Consider the following 13,535-nt stretch of genomic DNA (forward strand, 5'->3'; position numbering starts at 1 on the left):
GAACCCCGTGCATCTCTGCTTGCCTATATGGACCCCGTGCATCTCTACATCCCAGTATGAACCCCTTGCATCTCTGCTTCCCTGTATGAACCCTGTGCATTTCTACGTCCCTGTATGGACCCCGTGCATCTCTGCTTCCCTGTATGGACCCCGTGCATCTCTGCTTGCCTGTATGAACCCCGTGCATCTCTGCTTCCCTGTATGGACCCCGTGCATCTCTGCTTGCCTGTATGAACCCCGTGCATCTCTGCTTCCCTGTATGAACCCCGTGTATCTCTGCTTCCCTGTATGAACCCTGTGCATTTCTACGTCCCTGTATGGACCCCGTGCATCTCTGCTTCCCTATATGGACCCTGTGCATCTCTGCTTCCCTGTATGGACCCCATGCATCTCTGCTTGCCTGTATGAACCCCGTGCATCTCTGCTTCCCTGTATGGACCCCGTGCATCTCTGCTTGCCTGTATGAACCCCGTGCATCTCTGCTTCCCTGTATGAACCCCGTGTATCACTGCTTCCCTGTATGATCCCCGTGCATCTCTGCTTCCCTGTATGATCCCCGTGCATTTCTAGGTCCCTTTATGGACCCTGTGCATCTCTGCTTCCCTGTATGAACCCCATGCATTACTGCTTCTCTGTATGAACCCCGTGCATCTCTGCTTCCCTGTATGGACCCCGTGCATCTCTGCTTGCCTGTATGAACCCCGTGCATCTCTGCTTGCCTGTATGAACCCCGTGTATCTCTGCTTCCATGTATGAACCCCGTGCATCTCTGCTTCCCTGTATGATCCCCGTGCATTTCTAGGTCCCTTTATGGACCCTGTGCATCTCTGCTTCCCTGTATGAACCCCATGCATTACTGCTTCTCTGTATGAACCCCGTGCATTTCTAGGTCCCTTTATGGACCCTGTGCATCTCTGCTTCCCTGTATGGACCCCGTGCATCTCTGCTTCCCTGTATGGACCCCGTGCATCTCTGCTCCCCTGTATGAACCCCGTGCATCTCTGCTTCCCTGTATGAACCCCGTGCATCTCTGCTTCCCTGTATGAACCCCGTGCATTTCTAGGTCCCTTTATGGACCCTGTGCATCTCTGCTTCCCTGTATGGACCCCGTGCATCTCTGCTTCCCTGTATGGACCCCGTGAATCTCTGCTTCCCTGTATGGACCCCGTGCATCTCTGCTTCCCTGTATGGACCACGTGCATCTCTGCTTCCCTGTATGGACCACGTGCATCTCTGCTTACCTGTATGAACCCTGTGCATCTCTGCCTCCCTGTATGAACCCCGTGCATCTCTGCTTCCCTGTATGAACACCGTGCATCTCTGCTTCCCTTTATGAACCCCGTGCACCTCTGCTTCCCTGTATGAACCCTGTGCATTTCTAGGTCCCTGTATGGACCCGTGCATCTCTGCTTCCCTGTATGGACCCCGTGCATCTCTGCTTCCCTGTATGGACCCCGTGCATCTCTGCTTGCTTGTATGAACCCCGTGCATCTCTGCTTCCCTGTATGGACCCCGTGCATCTCGGCTTGCCTGTATGATCCTTGTGCATCTCTGCTTCCCTGTATGAATCCGGTGTATCTCTGCTTCCATGTATGAACCACGTGTATCTCTGCTTCCATGTATGGACCCCGTGCATCTCTGCTTCCCTGTATGAACCCCGTGCATCTCTGCTTCCATGTATGAACCCCGTGCATCTCTGCTTGCCTATATGGACCCCGTGCATCTCTACATCCCAGTATGAACCCCTTGCATCTCTGCTTCCCTGTATGAACCCTGTGCATTTCTACGTCCCTGTATGGACCCCGTGCATCTCTGCTTCCCTGTATGGACCCCGTGCATCTCTGCTTCCCTGTATGGATCCCGTGAATCTCTGCTTCCCTATATGAACCCCGTGCATCTCTGCTTCTCTGTATGGACCCCGTGCATTTCTGCTTCTCTGTATGAACCTCGTGCATTTCTACGTCCCGGTATGAACGCTGATATATAAATGTACAGGGTTCATACCGTGATTTTCATGTCCTGTACAAACCCCATGCATTTCTATGTCCTTTTTATGGGGCTAATGAACATCCCATGAAACACAGCACACTAATATATATATATATATATATATATATATATATAAATATATATATATACATACAGCACACTAATATAACTCAGCCCTGGTTGGGATACACTGGAATACACACACAAAAGGGACTACAACTCCCAGCATGTGTCATTCAGGAGTCTTCAGTCTGTGGTATAACACAAGCATGCTGCCTCTGTAGTCTCCTGGGGGTTGTAGTTCACCACACCTCTACAGTAGGGAGATGTATAGCAAACTTCGAGGAGGATAGGAATTCCGGCGCTGACCAAGGAGAAGACAATAGAGCCAGGTGTGTAGCGAACAGATTTAATCCAATGCGACGCGTTTCACCGCGCTTGTGCGGTTTCATCAGGCATAACAAACACTTCTCAGGGAGGGGTTTATATACACGCAGGTATTAACCCCTGCCTGACAAAGTGGATTTTCACATCAAATATACAAATGTAAACATATATACTCATAAAATAAGTTTAGACACTTAATAAAAATGTATTATTAATAAAGCAAAAACCAAGGAAAAATTAATAGTAATAAACAAAAATAATAAGAAAAAATAGGAAGAAAAAAACAGGGGAAAAGGGAAAAAGAAACACATAATGTGTGGGTCATGAAAAATATGTTATCACAACCCCTTATCTACATATGGTCAGGATGTAACAAATGACAAATATACATATATGTACATACACATACACGTATATACACATACCTACGTACATATATATATATATAGAAAAACATAAGATGTGTGTTAAATGAAACTATATGTAAGACAGGGATAATAATAATAAATAAAATTTAATTTTGCTACATGAATATATATCTATAAAAATATGTCACATGAAACGAAGTGGCACGTAACAACAGTCTTATACTAGAAAGAATCAAGACCATGCCAGTAGTCCGAATGGGCGATACAAGATCTCTGATTATTAAAATAAAAATGCTCAATGTGTACTATTACTTAGTATTACTTAATAATTATTTAGAGTAATCCAGTAAAAAAAGAGAGAGTGGATCGTTGGTATACAGCTGTGGAGGGGACAGCAAGAAAAAATGGGGTAACATGAGACCACAGAGAAGTTATCAAAAAAGAAGAGAAAAAGAAAAAGAAAAACGTTACCTAAAAGTAGGTGTTATTTAACATTCTCTATGGTCTCATTAAGCCCATTAGGGGTCAATGTTAGAAGCTTGTGAATGCAGTAGGATTCACGATTAATGAGACATTGGTACCTGTTTAAATGATTGGATGGAATTGTTTCAAGGGTTGTTAGTTTTAAAAACTCTAAATTATTTGGAATATTGGTAGAGCTATTCTGACTGTTTTTTATTTTTAACTTTATTGTAGGAATTGATAAGGAGTTTTTTTGGGTACCCCTTTTCTGCGAAACGTCCCCTAAGGACAGCAGCCTGCACATCGAATTCCTCATCCAAGGTACAATTTTTTCGAATGCGCAGGTACTGTCCATAGGGGACACCCCTCAGCCATGCCGGATAATGTGCACTGTCAAAATTAAGAATACTGTTAATATCTACTTTTTAAAATAATGTTTTGGTGGAAATTTGACCTGTTTCTAACCTAGTTAGTTCTAAATCTAGGAATTGAAAAAAAGTAGATATTAACAGTTTTCTTAATTTTGACAGTGCACATTATCCGGCATGGCTGAGGGGTGTCCCCTATGGACAGTACCTGCGCATTCGAAAAAATTGTACCTCGGATGAGGATTTCGATGCGCAGGCTGCTGTCCTTAGGGGACGTTTCGCAGAAAAGGGGTACCCAAAAAACTCCTTATCAATTCCTACAATAAAGTTAAAAATAAAAAACAGTCAGACTTAGTTATTCCCAAAGTACATATTATCAATACTCCAAATAGCTCTACCAATATTCCAAATAACCCTTCTTGTGTACAAACTTCTGAATTTAAAACAAATTTTGTGACTAATTATAACAAGGAAGCTTCACAAATAAAACAAATATTGCACAAACATTGGCCAATCATACTCCAAGATCCAGTTCTTAAGGAGTTAATTCCTTCCATTCCTAGAGTTACCTTCAGACGGACGAACACCCTGCAGAACATGGTGGTTCCAGGCAAATACAAGACTAAACCACGTCTCCTAACATCTAAAGATGGCTTTTGTACCCCTGTGGAATTTCACGCTGCCTTTGTTGTAGTTTAATTAAAGAATGAACTACATAATTTTGTTCCTCCCAAACTCGGTTATCATGCAATATTAAGGATAAGGTTACATGTAATATTTCCTTTGCAATATACCTATTAACATGCAGCTGTAATCTTCAATACGTGGGCTGCACTGTACAAACAGTGCAGTCACGTATGAATAAGCACCGTTGGAACATTAAACATAAATATCTGTTACATAGCATGTCAAAACATTTCACCTTTAAACATGATAATAATTTAGAGTTTTTAAAACTAACAATCCTTGAAACAATTCCATCCGACCATTTAAACAGGTACCAACGTCTCATTAATCGTGAATCCTACTGGATTCACAAGCTTCTAACATTGACCCCTAATGGGCTTAATGAGACCATAGAGAATGTTAAATAACACCTACTTTTAGGTAACGTTTTTCTTTTTCTCTTCTTTTTTGATAACTTCTCTGTGGTCTCATGTTACCCCATTTTTTCTTGCTGTCCCCTCCACAGCTGTATACCAACGATCCACTCTCTCTTTTTTTACTGGATTACTCTAAATAATTATTAAGTAATACTAAGTAATAGTACACATTGAGCGTTTTTATTTTAATAATCAGAGATCTTGTATTGCCCATTCGGACTACTGGGATGGTCTTGATTCTTTCTAGTATAAGACTGTTGTTACGTGCCACTTCGTTATATGTGACATATTTTTATAGATATATATTCATGTAGCAAGATTTTATTTTATTTATTATTTATTATTATTATCCCTGTCTTACATATAGTTTCATTTAACACACATCTTATGTTTTTCTATATATATGTACGTAGGTATGTGTATATACGTGTATGTGTATGTACATATATGTATATTTGTAATTTGTTACATCCTGACCATATGTAGATAAGGGGTTGTGATAACATATTTTTCATGACCCATACATTATGTGTTTCTTTTTCCCCTGTTTTTTTCTTCCTATTTTTTTCTTCTTATTTTTGTTTATTACTATAAATTTTTCCTTGGTTTTTGCTTTATTAATAATCATTTTTATTAAGTGTCTAAACGTATTTTATGAGTATATATGTTTACATTTGTATATTTGATGTGAAAATCCACTTTGTCATTGCGTACACCTGCGTGTATATAAACCCCTCCCTGAGAAGTGTTTGTTATGCCTGATGAAACCGCGCAAGCGCGGTGAAACGTCCCGCATTGCATTAAATCTGTTCGCTACACACCTGGCTCTATTGTCTTCTCCTTGGTCAGCGCCGGAATTCCTATCCTCCTCGAAGTTTGCTATACATCTCCCTACTGTAGAGGTGTGGTGAACTACAACCCCCAGGAGACTACAGAGGCAGCATGCTTGTGTTATACCACAGACTGAAGACTCCTGAATGACACATGCTGGGAGTTGTAGTCCCTTTTGTGTGTGTATTCCAGTGTATCCCAACCAGGGCTGAGTTATATAAGTGTGCTGTGTATAAATATATATATATATATATATATATATATATATATATATATATAGTCCACAGAAATCAATGGCGCAGCACTCCAACAGCGTTCCAATCAACAAGTGAATTTATTCAAAGCATGTCTCCAGTAGCAACGTCTCAGCTCTACACTAGAGCTTTTTTCAAGTATAGTGACAATCAATACTTCAGGGATATATATACCCAAAACATGTGATCTCATTTATCAAACAATAAATTAACTAATACAGTGCAAAAAGATTAAAAATCACAATCCAAAAATACAAAGTTAGCCCAAAACAGTGCATAAGTAAGAGTACCGATAAGTACAGACATAGTGAATATGTTAAAATCATTAAGATGTACATAAAAAAGCTTGAAAATTAATGCTCAAGTATAATTAATTCATTAATATTATACAAATCAGCTGTAATCATATTTAATCATAGAGGAAAACTCACGCGCTCCGTAGCTGTAATGGCGCCGATTGCTTGTGAATATTCTCAATGCGCTTGCGCTAGATGGTTACAATCATGTGACTAATCACATGACTAGCGCTCACCTGACTCATTGCCTAGGATACCCTCCGATACCATCAGAGCGCCGGCGCCGTCCCAGCCCACCGCCAGCATAACAGTGCGCATGACGGGTAACCAGGACAACACAGACGCCCGGAGTATACCAGAGGGATCACAGGTGATATATATTATATGATATAGAATATCGTGGCAAAAAATAGTGTATAAAAATGATAAGGAAAGTATGTACAAAACATATATATAAAAAACATTAGTGCTCAAAATAATACTAAAATATACCAAGGAAAGAATATGAGTGGGAATGTCTGCATGACACACCTGAGAGCAGGGAAATCGGCCAACACACCACAGACCGAGTCACACTGCCCCACTTACAAAAAAAAAATTTTACTAAAAAAATTTTATTAAATAGAAAAATAATCAAAATTGCAACATATAAAATAAAATACAAAAATCTGAAAAAAATATAAAAAAAGAAAAAAATCAATAAAAAAATATATAAATAAATATAAAAATAAATAAGTAAAAAATAATAAAATAAATAAACCAAATTTTTTTTTAAATGATGTAAAATAGGTACCAACTACATACATAATAAATTATAGGGTGACGGACAACTTGTCAAAGGGTAGGTTCACCAATTTCAAAACCCCTGGTTTGTAGGACCCTGATCATGCCTCTCCCTAGGGACCTGAGGGATCGCTAGAGCCCCCAATGTACGGAACCATCCCACTACAGCCAAAATGGGGTGCGCTCGCTTTCAGCAGCGCTCTGCTATATGGTGATCAACCAATACCCTCTTATCACCCACCATCATAGGTTTCAATCAAGAAAAAATATATAAATAAATAAAATAAAATACAAACAAGAAATTATTGTATTACAAAAAAATACACATTTTTTGATGTAGGGCAATAGACCCTTCGTGGTGTGTCGCCTACTCCCCCGCTCTTTTTACCGGCGTATGCAGCCATCCCCCACTCAAACTCGTCCAACTTAATGCAAATATATGGCCACTAAAACTCATAAAAAAATATTTGTTTTATTCAAATACAATTGCGTACAAAGAGAGAACATATTGATTTTTGTGGTTCATATTATATAAGTAACAACCGGAGCAGGTGACTTTTCCTCCATGACGAATCCCAGATATATCCAAATAATCTAGGAAAAAATAAATAAACACAAGTAAATACAATTTTTTTTTAAACAATTGTCATTTAATTCTGCCAAGGACTAATATAACAGAAGTCATCAGAAGACATGGGAGATGCCAAATCGTTAAAACAACTCATCTATATACTCAATGTAATTACCCACATCAAATAGCATTAAACTCAACATTCATGCCTTTCAGGCGTAAACAATCTAATTGCTGTATCCCCCACAGTTCTTTTTTTCTAAGCAGGGACAATCTATCACCCCCCCCCCCCCCCCTCCATTTGGAATGGGGACATGGTCTATCGCAACAAAGCGAAGATCCTTCTCACTATGACCCATTTCGCTAAAATGTTTAGAGACTGGCAAGTCAAGTTTTTTTTCGTCTGATGCTATATCTGTGGTTATTGATTCTCGTTTTCAGGCTCCAAGTAGTTTGGCCAATATATAGTAATTTACATGGGCAAATTAAGGCATAAATTACCCATGTAGAATCACAGGTCAAGAAATTCCTTAATTTATATTTTTTCTTTGTCTGAGGATGTACAAAATCAGTACCCTTAATCATAGCAGATCAGTTGACGTAGGACAAACAAGGGAATGATCCCAATCTCCTATATGTTAAGAATGTTTGCCCTGTGTCAACCGCTCTGCATGTCTGTGCTCTAACCAATTTGTCCCTCAAACTGGGTGCTCTTCTATATGACATCAGAGGATTACTTTTAAACTCCTCGATGTTTTCAAAACTGTTTTTCATGATATGCCAGTGTCTGTTGAGGATATTAGCTATTGCACCGCTTTGTATGTTATATTGTGAAGTAAAGGGTATCCTCTTCTTCTGATCCCTGCGTCTAGTCATCAAGGTCGTTTCTCTGTCTAAATTCTCTACAGTCTTTCTGTGTTTAGAGATAATTTCTGCCGGATAACCCCGCTCACAGAAGTCCCCAGCCATTCGGTCAAGGGTGTCTTTCAAAGTCAGATCTTTATCTATCACCCTCCTTGCCCTCAACATTTGGCTATAGGGTAATGAATCGACCATTCCCCGGGGGTGACAGCTACGGTAGTGGAGTAACGTATTTTTGTCTGTGGGCTTTGTATATAACTGGGTTCCCAGTTTATTGCCCTCCTTACAGACAAGAACATCAAGAAAACTGATACTATCAGTAGACTGTGTCATAGTAAACTGAATGTTATCATCAATCATGTTCAGAAACTGAAAAATAATGTCTAGCTCATCTTTGGAACCTTCCCATAGGAGGAAGACGTCGTCTATAAAGCGCCACCACCCCAGACAATGTCTGAAGTGGTTGGACCGATAGACGACATCTTCCTCCATGTTGGCAACATACAAATTCGCATACGTGGTCACGACATTCGTACCCATTGCGGTCCCGACCTGCTGTAAAAAAAATTGATTGTCAAACGAAAAATAATTATTTGTCAAAATCAAAAATAATAATTGCAACAGCAGGTCCTGGACCGCTCAACTGCTATGATTAAGGGTACTGATTTTGTACATCCTCAGACAAAGAAAAAATATAAATTAAGGAATTTCTTGACCTGTGATTCTACATGGGTGATTTATGCCTTAATTTGCCCATGTAAATGACTATATATTGGCCAAACTACTTGGAGCCTGAAAACGAGAATCAATAACCACAGATATAGCATCAGACGAAAAAAACTTGACTTGCCAGTCTCTAAACATTTTAGCGACATGGGTCATAGTGAGAAGGATCTTCGCTTTGTTGCGATAGACCATGTCCCCATTCCAAATCGAGGGGGGTGATAGATTGTCCCTGCTTAGAAAAAAAAGAACTGTGGTGGATACACCAATTAGATTGTTTACGCCCGAAAGGCATGAATGTTGAGTTTAATGCTATTTGATGTGGGTAATTACATTGAGTATATAGATGAGTTGTTTTAACGATTTGGCATCTCCCATGTCTTCTGATGACTTCTGTTATATTAGTCCTTGGCAGAATTAAGTGACAATTGTTTAAAAAAAATTTGCATTTACTTGTGTTTATTAATTTTTTCCTAGATTATTTGGATATATCTGGGATTCGTCATGGAGGAAAAGTCACCTGCTCCGGTTGCTACTTATATAATATGAACCACAAAAATCATTATGTTCTCTCTTTGTGCGCAATTGTATTTGAATAAAACAAATATTTTTTTATGAGTTTTAGTGGCTATATATTTGCACTAAGTTGGACTAGTTTGAGTGGGGGATGGCTGCATACGCCGGTAAAAAGAGCGGGGGAGTAGGCGACACACCACGAAGGGTCTATTGCCCTACATCAAAAAATGTGTATTTTCTTGTAATACAATAATTTCTTGTTTGTATTTATTTTATTTATTTATATATTTTTTTCTTGATTGAAACCTATGATGGTGGGTGATAAGAGGGTATTGGTTGATCACCATATAGCAGAGCGCTGCTGAAAAGCGAGCGCACCCCGTTTTGGCTGTAGTGGGATGGTTCCGTACATTGGGGACTCTAGCAATCCCTCAGGTGGGCGCCTCTCAGTGACACTGAAACATGCCTGTCCCTAGGGTGAGGCATGATCAGGGTCCTACAAACCAGGGATTTTGAAATTGGTGAACCTACCCTTTGACAAGTTGTCCGTCACCCTATAATTTATTATTTATGTAGTTGGTACCATTTTACATCATTTAAAAAAATTATTTTTGGTTTATTTAATTATTTTTTTACTTATTTATTTTTATATTTAACCCGTCATGCGCACATAACCCGTCATGCGCACTGTTATGCTGGCGGTGGGCTGGGCCGGCGCCGGCGCTCTGATGGTATCGGAGGGTATCCTAGGCAATGAGTCAGTCAGGTGAGCGCTAGTCATGTGATTAGTCACATGATTGTAACCATCTAGCGCATGCGCATTGAGAATATTCACAAGCAATCGGCGCCATTACAGCTACGGAGCGCGTGAGTTTTCCACTATGATTAAATATGATTACAGCTGATTTGTATAATATTAATTAATTATACTTGAGCATTAACTTTCAAGCTTTTTTATGTACATCTTAATGATTTTAACATATTCACTATGTCTGTACTTATCGGTACTCTTACTTATGCACTGTTTTGGGCTAATATTGTATTTTTGGATTGTGATTTTTAATCTTTTTGCACTGTATTAGTTAATTTATTGTTTGATAAATGAGATCACATGTTTTGGGTATATATACCCCTGAAGTATTGATTGTCACTATGCTTGAAAAAAGCTCTAGTGTAGAGCTGAAACGTTGCTACTGGAGACATGCTTTGAATTAATTCACTTGTTGATTGGAACGCTGTTGGAGTGCTGCGCCATTGATTTCTGTGGACTGTCTAGATAGGCCAGGATTGGGCCTTGGACGCTGGGCACCCGTGGTAGTATTACTGGATGTGCTGCATTTTTTCATTTTATATATATATATATATATATATATATATATATATATATATATATATATATATGTGTGTGTGTGCTGTGTATAATGCAGGTTTCCTCGGGCTGCAAGGGGAGGACGAACTGCACGGGCTGGTTTCCGCTTTTTCATGGGATTTTCATTAGCCCCATAAAAAGGACATAGAAATGCATGGGGTTTGTACAGGACATGAATATCACTGTATGAACCCTGTGCATTTATATGTCAGCGTTCATACTGGGACGTAGAAATGCACGAGGTTCATACAGAGAAGCAGAAATGCACGGGGTCCATACAGGGAAGCAGAGATGCACGGGGTTCATATAGGGAAGCAGAGATTCACGGGGTCAATACATACGGTGAAACGCGTCGCATTGGATTAAATCTGTTCGCTACACACCTGGCTCTATTGTCTTCTCCTTGGTCAGCGCCGGAATTCCTATCCTCCTCGAAGTTTGCTATACATTTCCCTACTGTTTCTAGGAAGGCTGCAGACCAGGACCATCATATTGAACGCATATCCTGGTTGTGTGGGAGTGCACACAACCTGGCAGGGTGAGCCTTTACTTTTTCCCTCCCCTTCCCTCCCACACACCTGTGATCCCGTTGATTCCCCACAAGGGAGCGCCTGTTTTTTCTTTGTTTTACACACCTCTACAGGGCATACACCAGTGTTTCCCAACCAGGGTGTCTCCAGGTGTTGCAAATGTACAACTCCCAGCATGCCCTGGTTGGGAAACACAGGCATACACACTCAAAACAGGGACTACAACCCCCAGCACAAACACACGCACACCTAACAGGGACTACAACTCCCAGCATACACACACACCTAACAGGGACTACAACTCCCAGCATATACACACACCTAACAGGGACTACAACTCCCAGCATACACGCACACCTAACAGGGACTACAACTCCCAGCATACACACACACCTAACAGGGACAACAGCTCCCAGCATACACACACACACACACCCCTAACAGGGACTACAACTCCCAGCACACACACACACCTAACAGGGACTACACCTCCCAGCATACACACACACCTAACAGGGACTACAACTCCCAGCATACACACACACACACACACCTAAAAGGGACTACAACTCCCAGCATATACACACACACACCTAAAAGGGACTACAACTCCCAGCACACACACCTAAAAGGGACTACAACTCCCAGCACACACACACACCTAACAGGGACTACAACTCCCAGAATACACACACCTAACAGGGACTACAACTCCCATCATACACACACCTAACAGGGACTACAACTCCCAGAATACACACACCTAACAGGGACTACAACTCCCAGCATACATACACACACAACTAACATGGACTACAAATCCCAGCATACACACACCCCTAACAGGGACTACAACTCCCAGCAAACACACACACCTAACAGGGACTACAACTCCCAGAAAACACACACACACCTAACAGGGACTACAACTCTCAGCATACAGACACACACCTAAACAGGGACTACAACTTCCATCATACACACACATAACAGGGACTACAACTCCCAGCATACACAGACACACACCTAACAGGGACTACAACTCCCAGCATACACACACACCTAACAGGGACTACAGCTCCCAGCATACACACACACACACATCTAAAATGGACTACAACTCCCAGCACACACACACCTAACAGGGACTACAACTCCCAGAATACACACACCTAACAGGGACTACAACTCCCAGCATACATACACACACAACTAACATGGACTACAAATCCCAGCATACACACACACCCCTAACAGGGACTACATTTCCCAGCAAAGACACACACACACACCTAACAGGGACTACAACTCCCAGAAAACACACACACACCTAACAGGGACTGCAACTCCCAGCATACAGACACACACACACACCTTAAAAGGACTACAACTCCCAGCATACACACACCCCTAAACAGGGACTACAACTTCCAGCATACACACACCTAACAGGGATTACAACACCCAGCATACATACACACACCTAACAGGGACTACAACTCCCAGCATACACACACACCCCTAACAGGGACTACAACTCCCAGCATACACACACACCCCTAACAGGGACTACAACTCCCAACACACACACCTAACAGGGACTACAACTCCCAGCATACACACACACATAACAGGGACTACAAATCCCAGCATACATACACACACACCTAACAGGGACTACAACTCCCAGCATACACACACACACACCTAACAGGGACTACAACTCCCAGCATACACACACACACACCTAACAGGGACTACAACTCCCAGCATACACACACACCTAACAGGGACTACAACTCCCAGCATACACACACACACCTAACCTGGATTACAACTCCTAGCATACACACACACACACACACACCTAACAGGGACTACAACTCCCAGCATATACACACACCTAACAGGGACTACAACTTCCAGTATACACACACCTAACAGGGACTACAACCCCCAGCATACACACACCTAACAGAGACTACAACTCCCAGCATACACACACACCTAAAAGGGACTACAACTCCCAGCATACACACACACCTAACAGGGACTACAACTCACAGCATACACACACCTAACAGGGACTACAACTCCCAGCATACACACACCCAACATGGACTA

Source organism: Hyla sarda, chromosome 6, assembly GCF_029499605.1.
Source record: "Hyla sarda isolate aHylSar1 chromosome 6, aHylSar1.hap1, whole genome shotgun sequence".
In the NCBI taxonomy this organism is placed as follows: domain Eukaryota; kingdom Metazoa; phylum Chordata; class Amphibia; order Anura; family Hylidae; genus Hyla; species Hyla sarda.